Raw genomic sequence first — 8,819 nt, forward strand, 5'->3', positions numbered from 1 at the left:
TAGGTTCCGATGTTCCCTTGTTCACTTCCCATACCTATTTAAGTAGCTCCGTAACGTCTCCAAGCGCCAGCTTGGTATATTTTGAACACACACCCTTTTGCATAGGTCCAGTCCCTGTCCCTTTGTACCTGCTAACCATACGGATTTCTCTTTCCTCTCTGTTTCTCTACCTCTGTTTCTCTCTACTTCTGTCTATTGTCTCTCTGATCGTCGGTACGATCGAATATACGCTTTTACTTCAAGTCTAAGCCTTCCGAGTGAGTCCCCGAGCTCCCTCGAACATTACTAAAGCTCCCCAACGCCTACCCGCTTGGTGAGCTACTCTTCCCCAAACCTCCCAGAGCTCCCTAGCTACTTCGTAAGCTTCGGGACCTCGATCTAGGTAACGTCGAAGCTACCCCTCACGTCGAACTACGTACTGCTTCTCCGTTACCACCTCCCACACTCGAGGACGACCATCCTCCAACCTAGCCCCCAGGGACCTACCCTCCCTGGCATATCCCTTCTCGGGAGCTTACACCCTCGAGACCCCGTTGCATAAACTACCTACTCGACTCTATATTGACGTTCTAGCGAGTACAACTCCTACTACGCAATATCTTACGGTCCCGCACTCGTCCCGAACCTCCCTACGCATTAGGGACCTCCCTGGACCTCCTAGGAACCCCTCAAGGGTCACCATCTCGTCGTTCCAACCACTACTAGGTCATTCCCGTCCTCGGTCGCGGTTCTCGTAGCTCCCTTCGAGCTCCAGCCTGCTCCTAGCAAGCTACAACATAAACCTCCACCTACCAAAACCTACCCTAAGACCTATTTTGACCCAGGTCTTACACATGCCTATCCATCACAAGAAGGATCTTGACATTGCTCGAGTTGCTGAGCCCCACTTGGGTGCTTTGCAGCAGCTACTTGCTTCGTACAAAGGCAAGAAGACGAACAATCCCGACAAGGCAACAATTTCTGTCCTTCGTCGGTCTACCGAGTATCTTCATGATCTCTTGGTATGTATTCTTCATTCACTTTAATTGATACGTATTAATCTAAATCGTTTATTGTCAGGAAAAGCCTGTTACACTTCGTAGTCATGTTAGACAGATTTCTAACTTGACTGCTCGTCAGAGCATTATCGATACTTTGTGTCTCGGGCACAAACTATTTCCTGACATCGTCAGTGATTCTCACTTCGAGCAACATCTCAAGTTCATGGCTTTTGCCAATGATGCTCGTGTATGTATCAATTTTATTCATGACTATTTACGTTAATAGTCTTTTCAGAACACTTTCGTCAGGAATCGCCTCTTCGATCGTGCTCGTTCAGTTCATTCGGACCACGAGGCTTCTACTCGTTCCGAAAATTCTCGTTTCGTGAAGAAGTCTAAGAAGAAATCAACAAGATTCGCTTCCTCTCGTGACATCAAACGGGAACTTAGATCTGTTCGTTTCGACTCTGATGTCGAGGTAAATCTTCAGATCTGATCTCAATTAATTTGATTTATCAATTTCGTTTAGATGAACTCAGCCTCCGAGGACGAGTTGGTATCTGGAACTGAACGCAGTTTCAAACAGAAGCCTACTCTCTCTTTTATCAAGGTGAGTTAGAATGTTATCATGTTCTGTATCCACGACTCATTCCATGTCGTAGAATCGTCGCAGCACTCCTTATCCCACCACTGGTTCCAACAAAGGTTCCAACAAGGAAGAAAAGTCTGCTGTGAACGATGTTTCTCCTCGTCTCAGCAAGGTCCATTGCCACGCTGACAGTCATGTTTCTTCTAACTGTATGTCGTGCCTCGCTGAAGATAAAGGTGATTCAATTTAATTCAAATCCGTTTCAAATGGATTCTTATTTCGTGATTTAGTGACCCATAGCAAGCATATCAATCATGCTCTTGCTCAAGTCGTATCTTCTAATCTCGATACTCCACCAGCTCCTCTTGAGTCGCAAAGTACCAAATTCATTGCTGCTACACTCAACTTTCAGGCAGCTGAATTCGAATTTAACGCAAACCTGGTCAAGACTTATGCAACTCGTGCACGTATTGCCAAGGTAATTGCGGACGAAGCTTGCAGCATTTTGAAAAGTCGCCAAGACTCTGGCTCAGACTCTTCTGCGTCTGACGCAAGTTTCGCTACTGCTCAGAGTGTTCCCACCACTGGTTCTGAGGACACCGTCGTCACTCCTACAGAGATTGCTGTTCCAGTCCCTAAGACCGTTGAACGAGCCACTACTCCATTCACTCGTGGTGTTACTCCTATGATGGAAGACAAAGGACACGTCTCCGCCTAGGTCTGCAATCCATCTGATTGATTTTCATTTAAATTAATACATCATCATTTAGATGCATTCGTTTAAAACCCATATATATTATAAAAACAGTTGTTCGTGTTGACCCACTGTCTTTACATGGTTTCTTCCATTCGTATTCGTTCATTCCATGCCTACTGTCTTTACGCCATCACAGCTGTATAGTAGATGCATCATCTTACCATCGCCATTCATTTTATGATGTTCGTTTGTAACAGTATATCACCTAGAGTCTCAATCTAATTATTGATCCTCTCCCTCACTGAGTTCTTCGTCAGAGTCAGTATCTGATAGTCTCAGATGCGGTATGGCATCGAATATGTAATCATTTTCTGGTGTCATCCAATATTCATCTTCGTCTTCTACCATTAAATCTAATTGTTCGGCAGTTAAGTCGATAAGTTCGTGGATATTGTTTGGCAATTCAATTGGTTCATTTCGCGTGAAATGCGGCAATACTCTGAAGGCTCCGACCTTCTCTTTGAGTACTGTTCCATCCATTTCAGCAATGATATAAGAGCCACCCTTAGTCCGTCTGATTACGACCATAGGTCCTCTATATCTTGGATACATCTTTCTATCCAAACTCTTTTCAATTCCAGAATTTCTAACCTGGACCAATTGACCTGGTTTGAAATCCCAATCTTTAATTGTATGTCTATATTTTCGTTCGAATCTTCGTAGCTCTGCAACTTTATTTGCATCTACTTGTGAGGCCTGGCACAAAAGGCCTGCTCTCGTCCTATCTGGACTGGGCCTAAGCAAGCAGGACAGCTGCCTAGGCCGTACAAGGGGAGGTGGGATAAGTGCCGCTACTGGTGTAGGGAGCCTGACCAGTGGTGGTTGCGGAGCTTGGGTGGACCTAGCCAAAGGTCCTGGAGTGGGGGAAGGAGGTGTAGTTGGTGAGGATGGAGGTGGTTGGGGGTGTGGAGCCTCGACGTAGACTGTAAGTCGTAGGAGAGGCTCAGGAAGTTGAGAGAGGTGTTCAGAGAGGTGAGACAGAGAAGAGAAACAGAGTTGAGTGAAACAGAGGTGAAGGAAACAGAGTTGAGGGAAACAGATAAAGAGGAAATGTATGACAGGTGAGACGTGTCAGGCCCTGTTAGCAAGTACAAGTAGACTGTACTAACAGGGACCAAGCCAGGTTGGAAGAGTTTCCAGATAAGATTTGACAATAACACGCTGGGGAGCTCCGAGGGGAGTCCCCAGCCTAAATACTATACATGTGACAGCCATGTGGCATATTACATAATGGTAAAAGCGGACAAGGGGAGCTCTGGGTATACAGTGGGGAGATATAGGGAGGTAGTAAGGAGGAATATGATAGGTAAGGAAGCAAAATCAGGCAAGGCATGACACTACTCTACGTCGTACTTTCTCAATGAATGAGTTATGTTTCGACAGAGCTTGAGCACGATATCCAATTAATTCATCTCTAGTTAAGATTCTATTAGGTGGATTCACCAACCAAGTCGATTCCACTATATCAAAGGGAAGCAACGGTTCAGCTCCTGTTACCAGGAAATATGGAGAACAACCTAGACCACGTCTCGGTGTTACTCTATCCGCCCATAGTATCATTTTCAAAAAGTAGAACCATTTAGATACATCTCCACCAGTTGCTTTAATTAAAGCCTGACGTATGTCCAAATGCGCTCTCTCAATCTTTCCATTAGCTTGAGAGTTGTAGGCGGAAATTCTTATTCCTTTAATTCCATACTTCTCCTCTAGCCAAGCTAGCATGTTTTTCATTTAACCTGCATTATCGGTCACCACTTCTTCAGGACATCCCCAACGACAAATTATATCGTCAAAGAACCATTCTCCTAAAGTTCTAGCATTTTCATGTTTTACTGCCCGGGCCTCAGACCACGAAGACAGTGAATCCCTTCCATGGATGATGTATTTACATCCATTAGACGGAATCGACATTATCATTGTATCGACATGTACCTTCTGAAACAACGAAGGTGTATGCATCAAAGTAGGAGGTGCTTTCAACAGCTTCATCTGTCTATTTTGACACTCCTTACATGATCTCACATACCATTCCACGTCTTTATATATGTCAGGCCACCAGAATCGTTTCTGCAAGAAATCATTCGTTGCAAAGACTCCTTTATGTCCTAAACAATCATGTGCACTATTCAACATGTGCATACGCTTTTCTTTTTCCACCACTAATTGTGGTTGATCAGGTTGATCAGTATTCCTATGGTACAACCTTCCTTGGTCGTCCACCTGAAACTTTTTAATCAATCTAATAAATTTAATCCGTTCATCTTGTGGCATTTCACCCAGGGATTCATCTGATGGGTTCGACAAGTACTTCCCAATCAAAGGAATTAATTCGTCTAATCTATTACCCTCAGAAGATCTATGTGCTTCTGGGTACGGATTATTTTGTACAAATTCCTCGTCAAAAGTAGGGAACAAATTCCTACTGAAGACTTCACATGTTGCGTTCTTGGATTCTAACATGTGGTTCCTACGAATCTCGTAGCTGCGCTCTTCATCAAGAGCTTCTTGTACATCTAATTCAATATCATCAGCTTCTTGAGCTGTTTCGTATAAGTAACCACTTCTAGGGTCAATTTGATCTTTGAAGTCATCAAATTGATACGGCTCTTCCATTTCCCCATCTCCCATAATAAAATTAATTGGTTCCCCACCATCCTCATCAACGTAATCTTCTGGATTTACTTCTGGACGCTTTGTTTGCCATCCACCAGGTGTGATTCGTGATAATCCATCAGGACCATGGGTTGCACCTTTTACATGGATTAATGTAAAGTGATAGTTTCGTACATGCTCAATCCAACGGTTTATGGTTGCATTAGGACCACAACTAGGATTGTCTAACATGCCTTTAATATAACTTGCATCGGTTTCAACTGTTAAACGTCTACATCCATAGACATGATAATAACTAGCTTCCAATGCTAATTTTAAGCCATACAATTCTCTCTTAGATTGCGAGAATCGTGCTTCACGTTCATTCAAAGTCATTGATCCAAAGTAATTGAAAAACTTCTTCTTTTCAGTCAGATCAATTTGATAGATATACCATCCCACAGCTTTGTAAGAGGTATCCACCGCTAAGTAAACATCCCAATCAAAATTAATTGGTCTCAAAGCTGGACAGTCTCGGATTCCATCCTTTAATTCGTCCATTGCTTTGTCACATTTTTCATTCCATTCAAATGGAACGTTACTTGTCAACTTAGTCAAAGGAGCTGCTTTCTTAGCAAAATTCGCAATGAACATTCTCAATTGACTTGCAGTCCCTAAAAATGCTCGAACCTCAGTCTTATCACGACATGAAGGCCATTCTAGGACTACTTGAGCAATATGTTCTTCGGGCATACTGCCTTCATAGGTACATCTATGTCCTACGACAATTGTTTCCTCACAACAAAGAAACGCTTTGGTTCCACTGAAGGTTCCACCTGCATATTTCATTCGTTGTATTACTCTATTCATGTTTTGGAAATGTTCCCAAACAAATCGTCTAATTCCAGGATTTTCTGGAATAGTTTCGTAACCTCCTTCTGGTAATTCATATCGAGTTGATGGTCCTTTTACAGGCACATCATCAATGTAAGGAATTGTTACGTGTGGTATTTCATCTCGTAGAATATAGGTTACATCATCGTGAAATATAGGTACAGAATTCGTCCACCCCATAGGTAGTTTTACTAACCTATGTGGTCCATACGGCGTTTGAAACGTCGTCATGTCTCTAGACAATTGATCTAATTCTCGTTCATCATATCCAACATATAAATCTAAGGTTCCTCCACAAGATCTTCCGCTGAAGGATCTTGCTAGATCTGCAGTTGCAGGAGGTACGCCTGAGTGTTGGATGGTAACCTTATTCAAAGGTTCCAAACTATGTACTAATCGTAGACTCTTGCCATCTTTCTTAATGACACAGAACCATTTCGAACGATAACTAGCATTCGATGGTTCGTATATTCCTGAGTCAATTTTACTTTTAATTATTTTGCACACATCCTCGAAGATACCTGGCGGAATAGGTATATTCCTTTCAACCCACGGTTCATGTGGAATTACAGGTACTTTCACAGGTGGAAAGAATTCATTTTTAAAGGTCCCAGCTTCACTTGGTTCCCAAGCAAAACCTGCTTCCTGTTTACACATCATTTCGTGCATAAGATCTCTTTCTTGTTCCCATAAAAATCCTTCAGGATGATTCTTATCTATAATCTCTTTCCTCTCTTCCGTATATCTTCCCGTAGGAGCAAACGGTTTAGGATGTTTCGACAATTCAGGTAATTCCAATAACGGATCACCATGAATGTGTCTTTCAATTCGAAATTCATCTGGTAACGTTGCCTTTATAGGGTTAACCTTTTTATCAACTGGTTTGTACTTCGTAAACACTTCTTCTGTATTCAAGTTGATTGGTTTCTCGACTCCTATGGCTTCATTATCCACTTGTTTATTCGTTTCATCTATTAAATTGATAGGAGATCTATCCTGCTGATTCAATTTAATACATTCTTCAAGTTTGTTTGTTGGAGGTTCAGTCACTACATCTGCCTGAACATTCTCCTTCTTGTCCTTCGAGTCCTGGGCCTTTCCTTTCTTTCGTTGCCTCGACTCATATCTTACTTTCTCAAAACTCGGTTGAGATCTTTGGAATGATTCAGTTCCTCTCTTGAGTATTTCATATCGAACCATTCTCTTCCTAGTTCTTTGAGAGTTTTTAGGTTTATTCCAATTATCATCTCTGATCGTTTCAGAGGTATTTTCGTTATTACATTGATTCTGTGTGGTTTCTGTGGATTCAGATTTATCGCAATTCTCCCCCAAACTAAAATTTTGAAGTATGGGTTCGACAAATCGCCTCTTCTGAACTTTCTTTCGTACGGGTTTAGGCTTGATCCTTCCATTTTGAAGGAAGAACGACTTTATAGGATTTAAATTGAATTGTTCATTATTCAATTGATCGTCAAATTCGCCTAAAACACCATCTCTCCATACACAGAATACTTGTTTATCCCCAATCGTCTTTTGATTAAGGTAACAATCAATTATTTCTTCAGCTTGCTCATCTTGAGATTTCAAATGTTCCCTAGATGCAAGAACATATGCTTCAGAAAGTTCCTTCTTAGAGAACGTTTCTTGTTCACATCGTTTGTATCCATCTAATACGATGTTTTGCTTTTCATCAAAGTGGAAGCTTATAGCGTATTCATCCTCTCCTTGGTTGCTACTCAACTCATCGAGGAATGAAAATTTCCCTTTGAATCATGTTCACCTGTCGATTTTTCATTATCAGGTGTAACATTCTTTGGTTCATTATATCGTGAAGTATTAATTTGAATGTTTCGACCTTTCTGGCCACGAGGATAGGTTCCTACAGTAACCCTCTTGTGTGAGTTCGGATCGCTGATTGTTATCTCGGAATCTCCGTTTCCAAAGGTCTTAATTTCACTTTCCACCAAGACGTCAAAAGGTCTCCCTAATAACACTTGAAATGGCGCTTTATTCTGTACGTGTAGCTGTAAGTACACCGTAACTTCACCAAATTTAAATGGAATATTTCTTGCTAAACCAAGAGTTTGGTTTAATTTTCCACTTGCATCTTGCATTCTGATCGTGAATTCTGGATCCCAAGTAATTCCTAGACCTATAGCTATCAATCGGTCTATCACAACAATCTGTGAACCTTGGTCCAATACACTTTCAATCTCTTCATCTTTATTATTGATTTCAGGAGTAACAGCACGTAATCCATTTGATTGATTCGCTACTACCACTGGATGATCACTATGGTCTTCATATGCCACGCTTTGATTAGCAACTATGGCAATGTTCCTTCGTTCATCATCAATGGAAAGGTCTCGTAGAAAACTTTCCACAATGTCTTTCTGCACTATAGATCCCACAGGAATGTCATTACGACTTTCAGTCAGGACTTCAAACATATCCGTCTGATCCTGCCAAAGATCCTCAATTCTAATGCATGTATCAATCATCTGTACCCTAGAAGGTTCGTCCAAAATTTCAGTTTCTCCATCTTCGGATAAAGTTGATACATAGTTATTCGTTTTAGTCCTTGGTCGGACTCTCCTATTGCGTATCTTGCGCATAATAATCTTTCTGATAGCAGGTGATAAAGCTGCTAATTCTTCTGTACTCAAATCAACTTTAGCATCGAATATCTTCTTTGCTATATCTTCTTCTACACCTGGTCTCGAGACTTCATTTCTAATTTTATAGGCTGGAGTATATCCATGACTATCAATTTGATTCGTCTGGTCTCTTGGTACCTTCGTAGGTGTATTAATTTGAATAGGACAATACGTCCTAGGTTGAACATGATCATATGGTCTATGTTCGTTATTAATTTGATTCGTTGGTCTTGACGAAGGAATTAATTTAATAGTATCCTCGTCATCAGGTTCATCAACATCTTCGATCGTGACTGAAGGCTTCTTCAAAGGCCGATCTATGGACTTTGGAGCCTCAAATCTCACTGTTT

Source organism: Lentinula edodes (genome assembly GCF_021015755.1).
Source record: "Lentinula edodes strain Le(Bin) 0899 ss11 chromosome Unknown C8R40scaffold_3, whole genome shotgun sequence".
NCBI lineage: Eukaryota > Fungi > Basidiomycota > Agaricomycetes > Agaricales > Omphalotaceae > Lentinula > Lentinula edodes.